Below are 12,908 nucleotides of genomic sequence, written 5' to 3' on the forward strand. Positions count from 1 at the left end.
CTCAGCCTTTCTTATGGTCCAACTTTCACACCCATACATTGCAACTGGGAAGACCATAGCCTTGACTATACGCACTTTTGTTGCCAGGGTGATGTCTCTGCTTTTTAGTGTGCTGTCTAGATTTGCCATGGCTTTCCTCCCCAGGAGCAAGCGTCTTTTAATTTCTTGGCTGCGGTGATCTTGGAGCCCAGGAAAATAAAATCTGTCACTACCTCCATTTCTTCCCCAGCTATTTGCCAGGAATTGAGAGGGCCGGAATAAATTTTATTTTTACCTATTGCTATACTCATAAGTCTTTGTGAACCATGCAACTCACCATGTGAAAATATAGATCTTTACAGCAAGTCACGGTGGATCATATACAAATGCATATACAAATGCTAAGCTTGTAAGCCGCCCTGAGTCTTCGGAGAAGGGAGGGACATAAATGGAATTAAAAAAAAATGCCTTATAGCAAGTCATTTCTCTAAGTATCTAGTAATATGTGGGTAGTTCTCTCTTAACATCCATTTGTTCAGTGATTGTTTGAAGTTATGATGGTACTGAAATAAATGGACTTGTGACCAGTCCTTGAACTTACAACCATGGCTTTCCTCCCCAATAGCATATAAGTTAAATAGGCAGGGTGACAGTATACAGCCTTGCTGGACTCCTTTCCCAATTTTGAACCAATCGGTGGTTCTGTGTCCAGTTCTCATTGTTGCTTCTTGACCCGCATATAGGTTTCTCAAGAGACAAATAAGATGGTCTGGTACTCCCATCTCTCTAAGAACTTGCCACAGTTTGTTGTGATCCACACAATCAAATGCTTTAGCATAGTCAATGAAGCAGAAGTAGATGTTTTTCTGGAAATCCCTAGCTTTCTCCATGATCCAGTGTATGTTGGCAATTTGATCTCTACTTCCACTGCCTCTTCAAAATCCTGCCTGTACTTCTGGTAGTTCTCGATCCACATACTACTGGAGTCTAGCTTGTAGGATTTTAAGCATAACTTTACTAGTATGTGAAATGAGTGCAATGGTGCGATAGTTTGAACATTCTTTGGCACTGCCTTTCTTTGGAATTGGAATGTAAACTGATCTTTTCCAATCCTGTGGCCACTGTTGAGTTTTCCAAATTTGCTGGCAAATTGAGTGTAGCACTTTTACTGCATTGTCTTTTAAGATTTTGAATAGCTCAGCTGGAATAGTTTCACCTCCACTAGCTTTGTTGTTGCTCAGCTTTCCTAAGGCCCATTTCAGTTCACATTCTAGGATGTATGGCTTGAGGTCAGTGACCACCTCATCGTGGTTATCAGGGACGTTAAGCTTGTTCTTGTATAGTTCTTCTATGTAATTTTGCCACCTCTTCTTAATCTCTTCTGCCTCCGTTAGGTCCCTGCCATTTTGGTCCTTTATCATGCCCATTTTTGCATGAAATATTCCCTTCATCTCTCCAATTTTCTTGAAGAGATCTCTGGTCCTCCCTATTCTATTGTTTTCTTCTATTTCTTTGCACTGTTCATTTAAGAAGGCATTCTTATCTCTTCTAGCTATTCTCTGGAATTCTGCATTCAATTGGGCGTATCTTTCTTTTTCTCCCTTGTCTTTCACTCCCCTCCAGTCCTCAGCTATTTGCAAAGCTTCCTCAGACAGCCATTTTGCTTTCTTGCATTTCTTTTTCTTTGGGATGCTTTTAGTTGCTACTTCATGTACAATCTTGCGAACCTCCATCCATAGTTCTTCAGGCACTCTGTCTATCAGATCTAATTCCTTAAATCTATTTGTTACCTCTACTGTATATTCATCAGGAATATGATTTAGTTCATACCTGAGTGGCCTAGTGCTTTTCCCTACTTTCTTCAGTTTAAGCCTAAATTTTGCAACGAGAAGCTCATGGTCTGAGCCACAGTCAGCTCCTGGTCTTGTTTTTACTGACTGTAGAGAACTTCTCCATCTTTGGCTGCAGAGCACATAGTCAATCTGATTTCTGTGTTGACCATCTGGTGATGTCCATGTGTAGAGCCGTCTCTTGGGTTGTTGGAAAAGAGTGTTTGCTATGACCATCGTATTCTCTTAACAAAATTCTATCAGCCTGTGCTCTGCTTCATTCTGTATACCAAGGTCAAACCTGTCTGTTATTCTGGTTATCTTTTGGCTTCCTACTTTAGCATTCCAATCCCCCATGATGATAAGGACATCATTTTTTGGTGTTAGTTCTATAAGGTGCTGCAGGGCTTCATAGAACCAGTCAATTTCATCCTCTTCAGCACCGGTGGTTGGGGCATAGACTTGGACTACTGTGATATTGAATGGTTTGCCTTGGATTCAAACTGAGATCATTCTGTCATTTTGGGGATTGTATCCCAGTATTGCTTTTCCTACTCTTTTATTGACTATGAAGGCTACTCCATTTCTTCTGAGGGATTCTTGCCTGCAGCAGTATACCTGATGGTCATCTGAATTAAATTCACCCATTCCTGTCCATTTTAGTTCACTGATTCATAAGATGTCGATGTTCAGTCATGTCATCTCTTGTTTGACCATGTCCAGCTTGCCTTGATTCATGGATCTTACATTCCAGGTTCCTATGGAGAAAAAATCTTTACAGCATCATACTTTCCTTTCACCACCAGATACATCCACAGCTGAGCGTCCTTTTGGCTTTGGCCCAGTCATTTCATTCTTTCTGGCACTACTAGTACTAGCCCTCTGCTCTTTCCCAGTAGCATATTGGACCTGAGGGGCTCATTTTCCAGCATCATATCTTTTTACCTTTTGGTACTGTCCATGGGGTTTTCATGGCAATGATACTGGAGTGGGTTGCCATTTCCTTCTCGAGTAGATCACATTTTGTCAGAACTCTCTGCTATGACCTGTCTGTCTTGGGTGGCCCTGCACAGCATAGCTCATAGCTTCATTGAATTACGCAAGTCCCTTCGCCACAACAAGGCAGTAATCCATGAAGTGGTTGAGACTCCCTAATCATTTGCTTTTCAAACATTTTTGAAATTTTACCCAGTAAAGTATTTACGTCTACCCATAAAAATGTACGCTATAATGAAAGTCAGAACGAATTATACTATTGGCCACATGTAATTCAAGTAATAAACTAGGGGGAATAAATTTTATTTTTACCTATTGCTATACTCATAAGTCTTTGTGAACCATGCAACTCACCATGTGAAAATATAGATCTTTACAGCAAGTCACGGTGGATCATATACAAATGCCTTATAGCAAGTCATTTTTCTAAGTATCTATTAATATGTGGGTAGTTCTCTCTTAACATCCATTTGTTCAGTGATTGTTTGAAGTTATGATGGTGCTGAAATAAATGGACTTGTGACCAGTCCTTGAACTTACAACCATTGCAGCACCCCTGCAGTCATGTAATAAAAATTTGACCCAGTCTGCATTTACAACTGCCAACCCTGCACCCCTCCTCTCCTGAAATAACCTTCATTTTCCTTTGCCTTCCCTCTGCTGAGCTTACCATCCAGGCTACATGTGGGGAGACACCATGGATTTGGGGTTTCTTGGTGCACTGCAGCTCTAGGGCTTTTTGCACCCTTGTGCACCTTCCCCACCTGATAGCAGCCAGACCCACCATGCCTCAATAGCCACTTGTTAGACCCTCACATACACACCCAGCCCTGCTGCACTCAGTCTATACCTCAGAATCACTCACACACCATCCTACATTCTCCCCCAGTCCCACTGCACACAGCCCATACCTTACCAGCCACCCCCCCCCCGTGTTTGAGTATGTGTCATGCCTCACTGGCCAGCACATATCTTTGTGCATCTTCCCCCAGCCCTTCTGTGCTCACGGAGTGCCTTGCTACCCACCTGCGCACCCCTGAACAGTAAAAGCAAGAATGAAAAGAGAAATGTGTGTGTGGGGGGGGGTACATGTATATGGTTTAAAGATCAAAGTTTAATACAGTAATTTAATATCTGATCAGTTCTATCTTTATTTAGCCATATCAGAAAGCCATTGAATAACTTCAGTTCAAGTTTATATGAAAATGATACCTTTGACACACACTGTAATCCTCCCACAGTTCAGTTATTCCACTGAAACTGATACGTCATGGGGAAGTTGTGGTCATGAGAAAGAAACACTCTCTTTGATGGGCTTAAGCATTGTTTCATATCATTGGCAAAGGGATGTAGCATTTAAGGGTATAGATAATTCAGCAGTACTACTATTAAAACCACAAAGTTTGTTAAAGCAAGGTTGCATCTAAGCTCAGTATGATTTGTGGACACAAATTGGGTGCCATCAGGCTCTGGCTAAGCAGCAAATAAAATTATCTTGAGATGCAAGCACAGACTAGCTCACCATATCTATATTGTGATCTTGGCCTAGAGCTTAGTGATTTCATCTGGTACTGTTCACAGTTGTATGATACTTTTCTTAGCTTATATTTTATCAGATCTTTTATTTCTGGAAACTAGAAAAACTGATTCTTCAAGCAAAGCCTGCAGAGAATGACAATTAAACCAAATTTAATTGAAAAGCTGTATAGCATCGCTCTATAAGCACACAGGAATAAAATTTAACAGATCAGCTCAGAATATCAGAACATTGAACAGTTATGGTTAGTAAGGATAAACACATCTATCTGGGATTTCAATCAATAAGAATTATAGAACTGGATTAAGTAAGGCTTTGAGAATTCTGCATAAATCTTTTTTCCAAGGAGTGGCATACAGATTTTTAAAATGAATATAGGTTTCCTTTTATAGACCCTGCACTAGTAAAGCCTAAAACTAGCCAATACTTCTTTAATCTTGATTCTATACAGTATCAAAGAAAGAAAAAATATAAAGGAATTTGGTTTAAGGGTTAGATTTTAATTGCATTTATAAGCATTACTAGGCAACAAAACAAAAAGGGATGATAGTTAAAAGTATCGTTAAGGTAAATGAGCAGAATTCTGAACCAAGCAAGCCTATAAGAAATAGTACAGTCTTAAAGAATTAAGAAAACTACAAAAAAAGGTAAAACATTTAGAGAAGTTGAAAAAAATAATACAAAGCACCTGGATTTGGGAAAATATCCTGAGCTAATATGAAAAAGAGAACACAAAAAACAAGTCCTCAATCCAAATAACAATATTCAAGGCAAAAAAAAGAATGGCCAAGTAGGAGAAGGAAAACAAGTCTTGCTTCTTATGTTATTTTTCTAACCAGGCAGAGTCTTATTGGTCCAAATAAAAGGGACTCTATCAAGCTAAACATCTCTGACCGTAATTCTAAATGACTAAATTTTAGTCATTATTCCACATTTTATTATTGAGCGACTTTAGGAAGGCATGTAGTCCTGAGCAAAACCTTTACCAGTACTCAGACCCAGCCTTATTTTACATATTCAGACCATTGCAAGAAAAACAAAGTACTGAAGACAAAAGGCCATAGCAAAGGAGATGGTTGTCCCTAGCCAAAAGTGCCCCAAAGTGCAAAGCAATCTAGGGCAGAAATAAAGGGAGATGAGAAAAGTACACTAAAATGACCCAAGCCACACTCCAGGATATTAGCAGACAGGCAACAGATACCATAGGCATTCTCAAAAGTCTATGCTAGACATTCAGAAAGTGCTCCCAAATAACCCTGTCTGAAGAATTTTTTGGGGAGCATGTGAGAAAGTGAATGTTTTTGGAGTTTTGGTGAGAGAAGCTGCTCTTTTCCTCAAAAAAAAATTTTTTTGAGTTATTATTGGTTGTGTATGCTGAGAGATCATGGCTAGGTTGGCATCTGCAGGCCATCAGTGCTAGTTAGGCATGTTTAAATGTCTGCCAAGGTTATGACAACGTGTTCTGTTATGGCTTTTGTAACTGCTGGAAAGCTTGGAGGATTGAGTAGTCAAAAATAGGATAATTATCCCAGTTTTGTGAAAGATATGATGTTCATATGACATGGAATTTTAATTCAGAGAAAAATGCTGGGCTGTTATTAAAACTATTCCTTCTAACTGCATGGCAAGTTCTCATGATACAGTAGAACCCCATAGTGTTCTTATGATACATTAAATCTGGCATGATTGGCATTGTGTAAAAATAGCTTCTGAATTACTGACTGTATTTTCTGATTAAAGATGATGATAAACTTTGAGAAAGTGTGCAGCTATCGTATGAAGTTGACTTGACCTTTGTTATTTGCAACATGATTTCTAATCTATATTTGTTTTGTAAATAAATGTGAAGATAGCAGGACAGCAAAGAGGTAGGAGTCTGGATCCAAATGAGGACTTTATGTATAGGTGACTGTTTACTTTGTGAGTCACAGCATGGTGAAGTGTATAAGTAGATGAGGAAATGTGATTGGTGTTTGGGGCGGTAATTGAGTGGGTGATACAGAAAATGTTTAATGGGTAGAAAGGGGCTCATATTTCTGACCATGTGTGAACATAGAGCGAATTGAAAGTAGGTGGTGTTTCCTCACTGTGGTCATGGAGCTGAGAAAGGTAGGATCATGAGATACAGCACTTAGTCACTTTTCAAGTCTGACATTATCACAAATATCATGAACTTGCTTATTTTTATTACAATTTATTTTATTTATTTATTTATTTTATTTTATTTGGATTTATATACCGCCCTTCTCCCGAAGGACTCGGGGCGGTGTAGAGGGCAGTTAAAACACAATATACAAAGTTAAAAATAAATTAAATTAGCCCCAACATTTTATTTTTTATATATTTCAATCAAAAGCTCTTATTCAGAATCTCTAATATTTTAGAAGTGGTTTTCCAACTTAAAATATTATGTAATGCAGTAGAACTAACCTACACAAAGAATGTTGCTATTTTTGCACTGTTTGCCTCTTTCCAGAGTTGGCTTTAGATCAGATTTCATTCTGCCTGAGAATCCTCCAGTCAACACCTGAAAGGTGTCCGGGCTGGAGAAGACTGTGTTACTGTGTGGTGAGTTCAGTTCCATGTTAGGCATGAATTCCAAGTGGAGAGGTCACTGTTGGGGCCTAAAATCCTTGAATTTTAAAATGAATTGACCAAACCATGTGAAATTCAGAAAGGCACAAGGCAAGGCTGTCCTTTGTTACCACTGTTGTTTATTTAAATTTTAGAGGTTTGAGTAGAGACATTAGTCAAGACAACAAAATTAGGGGTGTAAACATTACAAAAGAGACATAAACTAAGAGCTTTGACAGATGATTTGATTATTTTATTTGCTACATCCAAAGAATAATATGGAACATTTGATGAAGAACTAAAATGACTTTGGAATTTTGGCTGATTTTAAAATAAAACAAAAATTGATGTTGTTTGTTCAATGTACCTTTGCATGTAACTTATTTTGATTGCTCTACAAGGAAAAACTGATTAAGTTTGTCTTACCAATAAGCTTCATTTTGAAGTCCAAATAACTGGTATTCCTGAAATTTCTGAGGCTAGATTTCATGTTGTAGAAGTCATGTACCTAGTTGGAAAGTAAGAATCATCTATTATAAAGAGCAATAGAAGTCATGCGTCTCTGCAGAGGATGACAGCAAAATATTCTTCTGGACCATTATGAGTTCACAATACTGTATTTCTCAGTGGATTTAATTGCTGCGTAACTGTGGTGGTTTTTGCTTCAATGGCCTTTCTTTCAAAAGAGGAAGTTGGGAGAAATAGCTAGCTCCGCTTGCTGTGGCACTGTAGTTTCAGCATCTTACACAGCATCACACCAATTATAATAGACAGCAGCTGTCACTGCAATTAACATTGGTTAGTAATTCATCTGAGGATTTATTGCACAAAGAGTATTCTCCTTTACAACTCTCATCATTTGCAATGTATGAAACCATTCATTATTTTAGTTGGTAATTGATAGATTTTATTGTAAACTATGTTGAAGTTTCTGTGGCAATAAATACAGCAGAGAAATTATTTTAGTAAATAATTGCTTTAGTTATTACCTTTAAAATATTAAATGAAGTCTCTCTAATTTTGAACCATGACAACCAGGAAGCACAAGTATGATAAAGACTGTCATAAATGGTCTGGCACAGGAAAGTGAACACATGCAGGCCTCCTTAATATTCTTTGTTTTGCTTTGCAAAACAAAAGCAGCAGAGAGAACAGATTGTGGAAAAGAATTATCCAATCACAATTTAAGTTCCATCCCTGCACACTCACACCATTTGAAATTAAGACTTTTTAAATTAAGCTAGTTTGATGGTATTGGTTAAGGTACTGCCCTTAAAACCAGGAGACTGTGAGTTCTAGTCCGGGTTGGCTTTGGGTCAGTCACTCTCTCAGTCCAACCTACCCATTTGGCAGAAGAATTAGGTACTGTATGATGAATGTTTTGAATTGAAATAAATAAAAGATAAAATACTAATATGGCTGTGGGGTTTGTATGCTCCAAGGAGGATGAGACCTATGTCAGAGGTTCAACCATATTGGACAGGTCTTATCAGAAGAGTCAAATGAAGAGTCATTCTCCCAAAACAATATAATGAGATGTAATTTACAAAAACTTACACCAGATTGCTTTTCACCTGGGTCAACAAGGACCATGCTAGGTGTTAGGTCTCCTGGTCATCTCCTGGAGTGTTGGCTGAGCAACCCTGCCCAGCAACTGCAGGACTACTTATGGGAAGAAAAAATGTTAACCGATTGCAAAAAGCTTTCAAGAAACTGAGGCAAAGTGACCATTTGGCTACAATGGGCTATTAATTATTTACTAGCTTTTGGTAACATAGCAAAATTTGTGCTCTGGGGACTTTAAGAAAACAGGGACCAAAACTACATGCAACTGGAAGCCATAGACAACTCATCCCTATCACATATTATCTGTTGTTATTTATCTGTTTATCTGTTATTTATCTGTTCTTATTGTTCATAGCAATAGTAGCATTGATTAAATTTTTATATTGCTAAATCATTCAGGCCCCTGGTAGATTGCAATAACAGAAGATACAATACAGTGCCCAAGGAAGAAACAATCAAACATCCACACTAAGAAAAATAAACATATCTAATAACCTAAATAACATTAAACAGGAAAAAACTCATAAAGTGAAAAACAACAGAAACATATTCATATCCCCCAAAAGTCCTCCAGAAATGGTCAGATTTCACTAGCTTCTAAAAGACCATCATCAAGGTACACAGCTTATTCTAGAGCATTGTTGCCTTAAAAAAAAATCCTTTCTGATTTCTACCACCTTTACCTTATGGAAACTCTGCAGCTACTTTGGTGCTAAACTGCACAAAGCCCTATAAGTCAAAACTAACACTTTGAACTGCACCTAGCTTTTTGTTATAAGCAATAAAGAACCTTCAAAATAGATGTAGTGATCATAGTGATTCATGCCAGTCAGCAAATGAGTCATTGCCTTTTCAGCAACCCTAATTCAAGGGGCAACAAGGGAGTTACTATCAGACTGATCTCTTCTCCCCTATTACCATTGCATGGAACTGCTTACTGAGGTAGGAATTGAACACTGAAAATAGTTGCACCAGTTTCCAACTCTTACAGGCAAACCAAAACGATACCATGGCCAGTGGTATCAAATGCCTAGATATCTAAAGGAATCAGTGTTCTACCTCCATCAAAGTCCCAACAAAGTCATCCACTACTATCCAATTTATCTCCAGAAAACCCATCCCCTAACTATAATGAAGCTGAAAGGAAGCAGTTTTCAGGAATTCCAAAAATTTCCTGTTCTTTATTGTGGTTTTATTTTGTGTGTGAAATGATTTCCAGAACAAACTGTGTTAATGGCTGGATAATGAACAATAAACCCTTTTATTAGTTAGAAAATGTTAATCTTTTCTCAATTCCCATCTTCCAATCTACAAATTTCACTCCCAAACTCAAAGAAAGAAAACTCAAATTCTACCAAGAGAGTTTGATGAACTGATACAATTTTATGATTGTTTCCACACTGCTGCTACTGCCTGGTGTTCCTCAAGTATATAGATTAAGGCTAAATATCTGTGGAGATTCTCAGTCTTCCAGGTCATAGTTATCCCAATGATGCTTTTTCAGGAGGCAACTGGGCTTTCTTGTTTTTCTTTGAAGACATTTTGCTTCTCTTCCAAGAAGTTTCTTCAGCTCTGATTGGATGGTGGGGAATGGAAGGATTTATACTCCTTGCAGACACCTGGACATCTGCATTCTTTTAGAGAGTCCTTGAGGCCACTTGGAGCTTTATCTGTGTCATCAGGATCACCTGAATAGTGCAAATGGGTGTGGCACTTCCTTGGAACTGCTGAAAGGACTGTGTTGTAAATTGAAGATAGATGATGTCATATCCCTCCCCCTCTGTTGAGAGAGGGCGGTTCAGTTTTGACATAGATGGCCTCTATGGACTTTTTGGACAGAGGGGACCACTGGTTTGAAAGAAGGGTCAAAAAGGCCATCTATGTCAAAATTGAACAGCCCTGTCTCAACAGAGGAGGAGGGATACAACATCATCTACCTAGCTGCACACACTCTATGTTATAGAAAGTCTGTGGGCTTCTGCAGTGTGGTCAAGGTTGCGTCTCCCCTTTTCCAGCCAAGCTTATACCTTGTGAAAGCTAATGAAAGTACAAAGAAAAAGTTATCTCAAGGTAAGGTATTGTATCAATAAGATTACAATGAGATAAAGGTAATAACATACTGTAAGATACTGGGGACTGACGTTGTTAACATCTGTTGTTCTCTTTTAGGCTTGTGATTTTTAATTTGTTTAAATAATACATTTTTTAATATGTTAACTTTTTATAGTCTTGTTGTACATTGCCCAGAGTCACCTTTTCATGAGATAGGTGGCTATATACAATTGATAAATAAATTAATGTTGCCATGACCAGTTTTACAAGATATGTTCCTTAAGATGTGCATTAAATGCAGAGGTGAGTTATGCAGAGTTTGTACCATTGATGCTTTCTTCTTAAGTCAACTTCTCAATTGCTTAATGCTTGGGCTTGCTTCCAATGGACCAGAGCAAAAAATGTTGACAATCATGGTGATACTAACATGAAAAGTTTTGATAACGAGAAAGTACAGTCTAGCGGTTAAGAACTGTTAGCTGAAACACCGGAAGCACCTGTTTGAACTGTGACCTTTGGAAAAACATCCTATAAAGTTGCTTCGAAAAGGAAGCACCTTTTAAAAGGAGGAAATGTGCAGTAGTTGCCCCTGGGGAATATAATGTGCAAGATCAGATGTGGCTTTCTGATCTTTCCTTCACAAATCATGGGTAGACTTAAGTCATCCAGGCTTTGCCCTACAGACATGTACAGCAGTGATATATTGCCTGTGAATAGAGATGGAGGTGGTGGTCATTTTACATTCACCAATAAAAGAATGTGTGGGACGCCCGTGATATACAAATCGCCACAAATTCCATCATACTCTGGATGCCTTTGAAGATTAGCTTCTTTTTGGGTTGGTCTGTTTGTCTACAGAATTTGCTTCCTTTTGTAACACTTCAAGGAAACTTTTATCATTTTTCCTTCCTATCAACTACCAATTCCCCTCTTTTGATCAGCACCCCATGTTGTTCCTCAGTTCTCTTTCATTTTCTTCCCAGAGCATTTCCCCTTTTCTTTTTACCCCATTATTCTTTTCCTCCTTTGCTCTTTCTGCTAGGAGGAGGTACAGGACTGTATGCATATTTATAAGTTTCTGGGCGTGAGAATACTTGTAGTATTAATTAATATATGCAGGCGGGATATTTTGTAATGGGTGACTAATTGAAGTAATATGTAATGGGTGACTAATTGAAGTAATATGTATTTACTTTATAACCTGGCCTGGCCTTTGGGGGGGGGCATGGCTTGTAGCAAGTATACATGATATACACAAATCCATTTCCTGAAGTGCTGGGAGGCAGGCTATCTTTATTAGCATTTAGAAAACACTTTTTAAAACTGGCTTTTAAGTATTAGTTAATTGCTTATTGTTATTATTAGCTTTATGTCTATTGGTTTTAATTGCTCTTTTGTTTTAGTGGATTGGTATCCATTTATTTTATCGTAAACTGTGAAGAGATTAAGTATTTATCTGTCTAGTTTGATATAAAAAACATTGAAGGGATCTGCAAGCCTGGTTTGAGCCATAGAAAAACAAGATGGAGAATTTGGGCACTGCACACCGAATTTTTCCCTGTGCTTATAATATTGTTGTTAACTCTTCTTTGGGGTGAAGATGATCTCAAATTCAGGGTCTTCATAAATATATTAATAGCACTGACCTACCTTAATGCTTTTAAAGGTTACGCAGTTTGTTCATGTTAAGTGCCTATCAATATTATCAGAATGGTAGCAAAGGAAAACATGAGTATTTACAGTGTTCTATTTTATACTTGTAATAGGAAATGGATTTTAAAAATAGCTCAAGACCAATGCACTTCCTCTTTTTACACTCCAGATTGAAAAAAAAATCATTATTCATATTAAGGATGTAATGAAAAAATTTCCATCATGTGCAGAATGTATATTACAACTTACGTGTACTATAACATTACGTAACACAAACTTACATCAAATACACACATACATAGAATCTTACCCAACAATTTTGCCTAGACATAAGCTGTGTTATATTCCAAAGAAACATGGAAAGGATACTCTAAATGTAATACTCTAAATGTATGTCTGTTAGGTTGGTATTACCATCTTTTGTATGTAATTATCTTTGGGGTTTTTTGCATTTTTATTTTCATCATACAAAAGATTGGCTAATTATACTAGGAGCTGATTATATAAAAGCACTTCTAAATGTACCATGAACTATGGAAATATTTATTTTTGAAATAAATAAAATGTCTTTCCTGAATGTGTATATGTAAAGAACAATTATGTAAAGATTATAAAATCAGTACATAAAGAATTGATTTTGAAACACCAATATCTTAGAACCAAGATAGATAAGCTGCTGCACAGTGGCTATAGCACAGTGGAATCTATATGCTTTCTCTTTC

At 37.6% G+C, this 12,908-nt stretch overlaps 1 protein-coding gene across 1 annotated transcript in view; it reads left to right on the forward strand.

The window, feature by feature from the left end:
• The window catches only part of REL (REL proto-oncogene, NF-kB subunit), a 46,870-nt gene that overhangs the window by 23,265 nt on the left and 10,697 nt on the right, over positions 1 to 12,908 (forward strand). The gene's annotated exons all lie outside the window — the stretch shown is intronic.

Source organism: Vipera berus, assembly GCF_964194415.1.
Source record: "Vipera berus genome assembly, chromosome: 1".
NCBI lineage: Eukaryota > Metazoa > Chordata > Lepidosauria > Squamata > Viperidae > Vipera > Vipera berus.